The sequence below is a fragment of the Colobus angolensis genome, unplaced genomic scaffold, assembly GCF_000951035.1.
Source record: "Colobus angolensis palliatus isolate OR3802 unplaced genomic scaffold, Cang.pa_1.0 Scaffold88, whole genome shotgun sequence".
Taxonomy (NCBI): domain Eukaryota; kingdom Metazoa; phylum Chordata; class Mammalia; order Primates; family Cercopithecidae; genus Colobus; species Colobus angolensis.
The window spans coordinates 5,623,333-5,633,150 of NW_012122709.1; the positions used below are offsets into that span (position 1 = coordinate 5,623,333).

Sequence of the window (9,818 nt, forward strand, 5' to 3'; positions counted from 1 at the left end):
TCCTTCCTTCCTTCCTTCCTTCCTTCCTTCCTTCCTTCCTTCCTTCCTTCTTTCCTTCCTTCTTCTTTCTTTTTTACAGGCACAGGGTCTCAAACTCCTGGGCTCAAGCCGTCCTCCAGCCTCTGCCTCCCAAAGTGCTGGAATTATAAGCGTGAGCCACCATGCCTGGCCTTTGTTACAGACTTTTTGTTTGTTTGTTTTAAACAAGGATCCATTCAAAGACTATGCATTCCATTGTTGTTAAATCTTTTAAATCTCTTTAATCTTTAATAGTTCTCCTTCCACTGCTTCCCCTCTACGGCACTTTTTTCCCCCCTTTTCATGACATTGATTCTCGGTGTGACTGAACCTGTTCAGGGGAATGTCTCGCCTGCTGGATTTGTCTAGATGTTTCTTTGTGGAATCCTTTAATTTGATTTTCTAACTTCCTGTCTCCTGTTAGAACTAAAGTTTGATTAGTTTTAGTTTATTTATTTATTTCTGTCAGAAGTACCATGTAGGTGATGTTATGCCCTGTGTATTGCATCATGTGAAGATGAATATAATGGTTTGATAAAGATGAGTGATCATTAGGATAAGATGGCTACAGATATCTTTACAAAGTTACATATTCCCATTATAGCCAGCAAGTAATCTGAGACTTTAAAATGTTTTAAAACTTTTTTTTCTTTTGGCTTGAAATGTTTTTTTTTTTTTTACATGATTTCTTTGTGTGAAGCAGGAAGCTAGTCAATTTCTTCTTTCTGTAACTGTGAATGCCTACACAGTTCTGTCTGCTATGCAAAAATAAATGTTGTAAACTCATCAATGTTGAAAAAGTAATACCTAAAGAGTATTCACTTTTAGAAAGCAAGTAATCTAAGGATGTTATGTTCCACTTCTGCACTAAAAATGAGAATTTCGTTCAAGGTGTTATTTCTGTGAATTGTTTCTAGTCCCTGAAAATGGGCTTCTTTGATTTTATTTTGATTGGGTTGATGTATTCTGTCCTTGAAGTCATAAATTCAGTTACTTTGGACAACCTAGGGAGGAGGCCTAGGCATAGTTTTCTTCACCTGTGCATTGTTTGTGCTCTCCTAGACTTAAAAAGAGCAATTGGACGTGGTGTGCTAATTGGTGATTGTAATTCCAAGAGAAGGGACTAATCCTCATGTTCTTGAATCAAACTCACATGGGGTCAAGAGAAGAGCGAAGAAAAACACAGGCCTTCTAAGCTCTCAGATCTATGGTATTAACACTGGTTGATCTGAAGTGAACAGAAAAGTGGTTTAGTTCAGAGGGGATATATTTCAAAAATACATAGCTCACTTGGGTGGAGATAGGTTATGTCTTTGCTCTGGGGTGAAGGGAGCATTAGAGGGGGTGCTTCTTCTTGGTGGCATTAGAGGGGGAGATTCTTTCACTCTCCGTAATATTCCCAGTCACACTAGGGCTGTCACTATCTGTAGGCACCAGCTCAGGATTCGTCTCCTCTAAAAGCTTTTCTTTGCTGACTTTATCCAATAAAAACTGTCCCTCTCAGCATCTGTTTACCTACTTGTGACTTTCTAGTAACTAGGGTCTTATTTGGAGGAGTGCACTTTTCACCACATCACTGGGCCATTTGGCCCATGCTACCTACTAACAACCTTCATGCCACTGCTACTCCCTCATTCAACAGTTTTCTCATCAGAACAAGGCACATGACCTGTTAGGAACTGGGCATTCAGTGTCAGAATTTCACCTTGGGGATCTGCTTCCAGATGGTCCTTAGACCAGTGGTCTAAGGTCTTTGGTCACTGGTCTTTCTAAAGACAATGGTCTTTAGAAACACATTATTTTAAAAAGTTGGAACTCTGCAAGGATGCTGTATTCCAATGAAATGGATTCCATTCACAACAAGCTCTTTCTTGAACACTTGCCTTGTACTGGACACTAAGTTCTTTGAAGAAAGGGATTGTGTAAGTTACTTAGATTTGGGTTCAACTTCTAGGTTCATCATATACCTAGTGTGTAGCCTACTATTCAGGTACTCAGTCACGATTAGTCCCAACTCCTTTACTCTTCCATTATATTCTCTTTTCAGCGCCATGGGTATATTTAGTAAATATTGAAATGAGTGGTTGGAATTATTTATCACTGATGTTTTTGGTGATACTTGTTTACGTTCTGAAACTATTGCAGTAGACCACTGTGAAATAAACAGAAAATAGTTGGGACACAGGGACAATAAAACTCATATATTATTTTCCCATGACACTCAGAGGACTCTTCCAATGCTGAGACCTACATCGCGGATCACAGCTGGGTGTTTTTGAACAAAGGCTTACTGCACTCCAACCTCTGTGGTACGAAGGCACAGTGAAACACATCAGTATAAAAACCCTCTTCTTCCTTTTTCCCTTTCCTTGGCACTTTGCCGTCACCACCCTCTGCCATCGACAACACCTCTGAAACTCCTTTCACCAAGGCTGTTATTGTGGTTAAATGCTGTGAAACTCAGGCACAAAATTATTATAATCACACAAATAAATGAGTAAAACACCATCAACCTAAAAAACAAATGGGTGAAGGACAAATGAAGAAAGTTAATCATTGATTATCAGACTTGAAAAATGTTTTAACTCTCTAGTAATAAAAATGTAAAGTATTAACAAACAATTTTTTGGTTAGATATTTAATTACAGCTTTTGCTCAAAATGGTGACACTCCCAATGTGGGCAAGATGTTGGTAACAATATAAATTGTTTGATTTTTATTGGAAGCCAATTAGTTAATGTCAAAAGAGTAAAAATATTTATATTCTTTTGAGTAACTATTTCCACTTTGGGGAATTTACTGTGAGAAAATACTGTATCTATTTGAACATGGAGTAAGGTTCATGATCTTCAGAGAAGAAGAAATCCCTTATATTTGATTCCTTACAATAATTATGAAAAACAATATTACAATGCTTTCACTTAATTATTTTACTTTGAACAGTTAAGTACAGTTTAGTGAGGACACATTGGAATGATCTCTATCAATGCTAGCTCATGGATGCTTACGGCAGTGAGCTGATAGACTTAGTTAAAAAGATGACTAAGTAGTTTCACAGAAACATAGTAACTATTTTTTGGGTCTTCCAGTGCCTTCAAGATTGCAAGTGTTTGATATTGTTTAAACAAATCTATCAAAGGAAATGTTTTGTTGTGGAGATCATGAATATTCACTTATAGGATAAATGGCAAAACAATGATTCTAATGTTATGTGAGAATGTATTGTGTCTCAAAAGTAGGTATTAATAATGTGCTATTGTTAAATTTAAAATTATGTTTCTAAATCTAATGTGCTTCTAAATTTTCAGTTTAGCAAAGTGAGTTTCATATACTCTGGAAAAATATTTGGGGATAAAAAAGTGGCTCTAGTGGTGACAAATACCTTGATTTGAAACGCTTAAGAAGAATTTAAAGTTATCTTATGAATTATGAAAAGGAAAAAGCAGTATTCAGAGTTGATATATTATTTTACATAATATGTGATTTTAAAATATGCATGTTTAACTGTATTAATACATTAAAACTCTAAAGTAGAATTGGCTAATTTCTCTATAACCCTAAAGTTTTATATATTCAAGTTGGACAAAATTCTTAATTTGAATCTTCTAATTAAGAAAATAGGAGCTTACTTTATTATATGTTTATATATATTTATACAAATATAATTGTATATTTTTATATATACCATTTGAATATCTGCTGTGGTTGCTGCAGTGTTTAGCTTAGGCTATTATCTCTATTAAAGTACAACGCTCACCTGTGACCCTCCCTGCCAATCTCAGAAAAGCTAAAGCCTCCCTCCGTTTTCATTACTTAAACATTAGTATGAATTGATTTCAGGTTATTTCTTGAGATTGCATTTTGATGGAAATAGAATGACAGCATATGAGGAATGGGATGTGGAAGAGGGTCCAAATAATCATATACATATATGATGATTTTAAATAGTGAAAAAGTTGTAAGTACAGGTGTGTTCATCACAGTAATTTTCATAGTAGGAAAAATGTAGAAGCTGCCTAAATGTTCAACCATGAAGAGAACTGATTGAGTAAACTATAGTATATATCTCTAGACACAATCCTAACGTAGCTTATTAAAAATATTGATTAGGAAAAATATCCAAGAACATGGAAAATTGATTATATAATGCATATAAATGTGTATAAGGAGTATGATTACATGTACGGAGTATGTGTAATATATGTGTATGTAATATACATATACAGAGTATATGTAATATACATATTATACATATATTACATATACTCTGTATATGTAATCATATACATACAGTATATAATGAATCCTAGGAGGGAAAGAGCTCATTGAGTTTAGCTCCCAACCAATATGGACAACCTTCCCAGTGTAGTCATCCACTGAACTCATCCACTGACAAGGATGCTTGTTTCACTGCTGAATGGCTATCAACTCTTACAAAGCTATTACTGCTATTGAAATGAAGTATCTTTCCAGGCATTTTTTTTCCTCCATTGGTCCTAATTCTGCTGCAGTGCCTTTCTCCATGGTCAGGCTAATGTTCTCTCTGGTTGTCTGCTCCAGCTGGACTTCTTCCTGGACAGGGGAAAAGAAGTGCCCACTGTGGGAGGCTCCAGACTCTCTGTGTATGATCCACACTGAACCTCCATACGAAGAGAGCACAAACCTCTGTCTTTCATTTTGGGCAGTGTTCCTCAGGCTTGGAAAGTTCTGCTGTGGTTGCTGCATTGTTTAGCTTGTGGCTATTATGTCCATGAAAATACAATGCTCACTTGCGACCCTCCCTGCCAATCTCAGAAAAGCTAAAGCCTTCCTCTGTTTTCATTCCTCAGACATTAGTATGAATTGATTTCAGGTCATTTCTTGAGATTGCAGTTTGATGGAAATAGAATGAGAACATATGAGGAATGGGATGTGGAGGAGGGTCCAAGAAAATGGCCTAGACAGATGAGGATGGGGAGCCACAGATGACCTACTTCACTGTTTACAATAGGAGGACAGCTGGCAGCTTCCTGAACTATTGCCAAGACTCTGCATCATTCCAGCCACAGTGAAGCACTTTTGTGTGTGTGTGTGTGTGTGTGTATGTGTGTGTGTGGATTCTGCAGTAGCACCCCTTGAATTCTCATATTTCTTTCAGAGCTCTGAAGGAAATACACATCCTAATACTAACATTGACATTTTCTGAGGAAGTCAGGTTAATACGAATTCACATTATAAATATTCTGCATCCACATCATTATTTTTCTCCTTGCACTAACGTTTCTCTCCTTGCGCTTCATCCTCTTTCTTCCTATCTTTCTTAGCTTTACTCAGTAGGCAGTGCCATCAGGGACCACTTTCTTGCGGGAAAAATGTTTAAAAAGTCTGCACACTTAGGGGTGGCCAGGGTACCATCTCGTACAAATAGTCGCAGCACAAGGACAATCTTGCAAGGCCTGGCACAGACTAGTGATGATATCCTGATAAGCAGAATCCCCATTCGTATTGTTCTACATGCAGACAGGGGACTATCCAGAGTATGACCATGATGTGGGAGTCAGAGTTGCGCAAGGACAGGGTGTAGGAAGGCATTATGTCAAAGCTACGGGCAGCGCTGCAGATTTTCCCAGTGTATGTGTAAATTTGTAATGCCAACTTTCCAATAATTCCCTTAACTCTGTCTTAGCCTTCTTATATCTTAGTAGTAATCTCTTAATTTCTAACATAGTGAATTAAATCCCTGGAGATACTCTGGAGAAAGTCTCCTAGTCTTTCTCTTTGAGCAGTTGCTAAATGATTGATGGGATCACATGTATGGGAATATCTAAGAAGCTGATTCTCATGCCCTGCTCTGGTGGAGGCTTCCTGGGTAGTTGGTGGTTGTGACCCACATCTGTTGTAAATTGGCTCAAAGCCTGCAGGTTTTGTTCTCTGAATTGGAAAGGAACTCAAATGTGGGGTGTTAAGGGTACAGGGGACCACAGGATGTGGACATTCTGGGTCTCTGGTGCCTCATAAGGAAGATACATCTGTTGGATCAAGCAGCTGGTGAGAAGACCAAGTCAGCAGTGGGTATGGGCAGTTTCCCAGCACGCAGGCCCCAAGTTGTATAGTTATATCTGACTACTGGTGTCAGGGTGATGGTGTAAATACTGCTGAACAAGGAGATCCTTCCTGCACATGTGATGGAGACCAAATGTCTTTGGGTGTGGAAACCAAAGAGTCATGGCAGAAATGTCCTAACACTTCCTGGCAAGCAATTTATCCAGAGAGAGTCATAGTAGGAAGAAAGCTTTTCCATTGGTTTTCTCATTAAAATAGAGGTTAGTAAATCTTGGTACAAAATTGCCTCCCCTCTACACAGTCAATTGGCATTGATATCTGAATTAATTACTATATCTAGGACAGAGTCTCAAATTTTATCACTGAATTCTGTGTATGCAGAAGCAATGCATAAGAACTGGGGAAATATATTCAAATGAAACTATAGAGTGATTTAGGACTTGTTTTATACATAGTCTTTGGCATCTTTATGTTGGAGAGGGGAAGGTTTTCGTCTGGAACCACGTTCACTTACATCACCTTGGGCCTCCACACTAACACAAGAGTGTGTTGGTTTGTTCTTGGCTATTTCTGAGTAGATGAGGCTTGCCATAAATGCATTGGAGAATGAGGTATGGTATTAGGAAGACAAAAGTAGACCACAGAGTTGGAGTCGTCTAAGGTGACAGTGCTTTTTCTTCCATTGAAGGTGTATGATCTGGACATCTCTCATTTACAGTCCACGGAACTGCTGCCCAGGAGCCACAGAGGACCCATATATCCTGGAGAATCTAAGGTTCAGTTCTGAGCCTTTACAGGAGCAATATGTTGATAGCTCAACCTTTCCAAAAACAAGTCACAGTGATGAAGTAGCTGGACCTGGATTTACGCAGGAACTCCTGAGTCTTTCGGAGCCAGGCATTTTAAAGGATCGTAACATCAGCGGAGTTCAGGCTCAGTCTCAAAATGCTGCTCTGGGACAAGCCTCTGAGGAAAATGCTCACAAACGGCGCAAGGTGGTGCTAAATTTCAGACACACATGAGTTTGGGGTGGGACAGAGAAGCAAGCAACAGCAACAACCAAAAAACCCTCCAAAACAGAGTAAGGAGACCTGTTTTACATCACTTCCCTATTGAGATGTAAATGGTCTTAGAATGATCATTGTTGGAGGTGTAATGCTCAGGGTGGGAGAAAGTGGGAGGAGAACTAAGAGGTGGGAAATTTGAAGAGAATCAACACTCTGAGTAGATATTAAAGAAAGTATGATTTTAAAAAATAGAGGCTCAAGGATTAAGAACAGACTGAGATATTTATAAATAAATGCTGCAGAAAACACCAAGTGAATGATTGGGTATGGAACAATAACATTTTTTTTTTGACACTGGGCCTTACTTAGTTGTCCAGGCTGGTCTTGAACCTCTGGCTCAAGCAATTCCTCCCACCTCAGCCTTTTGAGTAGATTGAGAGTATCTTTTACTGATGTCCTGTTCCAAGGCAGTGCAGGCTTGAGCTCTTTGCTCCTGACAGCTGCCTGGGATAACAGAGAAATGAAGGAGGAAATCTCTTTATAAAGGTTTCTAAAGAAATTTAAAAAATTAACTTGTACATTGACTTTGTAATGGAAGTGAGAACATACAGGAAAGCCCTTTGGGGAGTTAGCTTTAGATGGGAAATACAAGTAAGACAAGACACTTACAGAAAAAGTAGAAATTCCATGTTTAATAAAGGTTAAATTTAACATAGCTAGGAATATATAATTTTCAATCAGAATATTGGTAACAACATTGCAGTAAACTTGGGTCTGGGTACCCTGTGCTGAGTAAAAATGGTAGATTCTGTTTTGTGTGAGTTCAGTCAAAGAGATACAGGGGACAATTAGTCCGGTCTCTGCTTCTGTTGTTTAGCAGAGCCTCCAGCCCAGAAGCACACTGAGATGTCTTGTGTTTTTCAGGTCTTTAATTTTTGAATGCTGTACTGTACCCAAGGAACTTGTTTTTTTTTTTCACTCTGCATATGCATGATGTGGGACTCCCATATTGGAGACACAGATGACTTATTGAAAGCCCTGCCTAAGACTTAATTAATATCAGTATTTCAAGTAGCTTGCAAGATTGGATTCTGTGACTATATACTATATAAGTATAGACTTCCTGGGCTTTTTCTTACTGCCTCCAAATATAACCAGATAATCCTCTGTCTGGTTTCTTGGGAGCCACTTGTATCTTACTTTCTTGCAGGAACATTCTAAAGGGTTCCTTCAGAAAACTTGGGAAAGTGTAAGACTAAAGACAAACCACAGCCTGAAGCCCAGGCTGCTGACTTGAGCACAGATGGCAGAATGTTAACAGCCAAGAAATATGAGGTCTTTGGCTCTTTTCCCAGAACTGCCAGGCTAAGACCTTGGCAGAGACTCAACAGGAAACTGAACTCTATTTGCATATCCTTTTATACATGGGAGATTAAAAGCTTCAACCTTGAGTGATCACAGTTTTTGAGAATCATGATGAGGCATTAAAGAGGAGGAGGAGTGTCTCAAGGGAGGTGAGCTAGAGGTGATGAAAGGTAGGTGTGCGGTTAGCCATGACTTTCAGTCCCCTTTGATTAATCATGAGTGTATTTCATTTAGTTTCTTTTTTCGATTTTATCCTTACTGTGTCACATACAGGAATTAGCTAGGCAGGAATCTGTACTCCTATATCCCGGGAATCTTTCATATTTGATCTCCTGTGTCCCATGGAGGCTTCCTTCTCTTTCTTGCCAGGCAGAGAACTATAGCTTGTTAATGCTGAAGGAAACTTAGAGATCATCTAACGTGAACTCTTTACTATACATATGAGAATCTGAGGTGCAAAGAGGTTAACTGACTTGTCTACAGTCACACACAAAGTGAAGAGTAAGAGTTCTGACACCCAAATGAATTTTTTTCTTTCCAGCAGACTGCTAGCTCTTTTTAGTAGGTGGAAATTTCCTCAGATCTCAGACAGCTTCTTTCCAGTGTGTGATTTGGCGCAGATATCTTGAACTATCTTTCCCCATCAGAACATGCATTTCTGGCAAGACAGTGGCTCTGATTCCCTGACCTTTCCTCCCAGTTTCCCTAGATCAGGTCCCTATAATTCTTTAGTGGAAGAAGCCAAAGAACTGGAATGAGGCTATTTATCCTTGGAATTCATTAAGAAAAACTTGATTTTTCTTGGCCAAGTACTACAGTGAAAACTAACTCCATGTAGACAGCATGGGCAGAATGAGGATGGACAGCTGACTCATCACAGGTCAGTAATTAATATTATAGGTTCCTTTGTAAGGATGGTATAAGATCTCTATTCCTAAACGGATGCGTGAATGAAATGTGTCCTAAAGACTAGGGAGGCCCTGTGGGAAAGCATCCATAAAGCTTGGTAAGGCTGCACTTTCTGAAGATTGAGACTCCTTTGTGCAGCTCTTGTCTCAGACATCTGAACTGTGTTGGAGAAGGTTTGATGTAAAAAATTCATTCATGCAGGGCGTGAAGGCTCACGCCTATAATCCTAGCACTTCGGGAGGCAGAGGCAGGAGGATCTCTTGAGCTCAAGAATTTAAGACCAACCTGAGTAATATAGGAAGATCTCGTCTCTACAAAAAATTAAAAAATGAGCCAGGAACGGTGCTGCACACCTGTAGTCCCAGCTACTCAGGAGGCTGAGGGGAGAGGATCAGTTCAGCACGGGAGGTTGAGGCTGCAATGAGCCATGGTCATGCCTCTGTACTCTGACCTGGGCAACAGAGTGAGACCCTGTCT

General features: G+C 39.1%; 2 long non-coding RNA genes and 2 gene segments (V, D, J or C); 2 read left to right on the forward strand and 2 right to left on the reverse strand.

The window, feature by feature from the left end:
* The window catches only part of LOC105503813, a 908,479-nt gene that overhangs the window by 110,682 nt on the left and 787,979 nt on the right, over positions 1 to 9,818 (reverse strand).
* The window catches only part of LOC105503812, a 594,664-nt gene that overhangs the window by 75,260 nt on the left and 509,586 nt on the right, over positions 1 to 9,818 (reverse strand).
* Positions 1 to 9,818, forward strand: part of LOC105503811 — a 105,644-nt gene that overhangs the window by 42,934 nt on the left and 52,892 nt on the right. The window lies entirely within an intron of this gene.
* Positions 8,519 to 9,818, forward strand: part of LOC105503810 — a 15,362-nt gene continuing 14,062 nt past the window's right edge. Inside the window, exon 1 of the long non-coding RNA XR_001000534.1 lies at positions 8,519 to 8,602. This is a non-coding gene — a long non-coding RNA (uncharacterized LOC105503810). The remainder of the gene's footprint in view (positions 8,603 to 9,818) is intronic.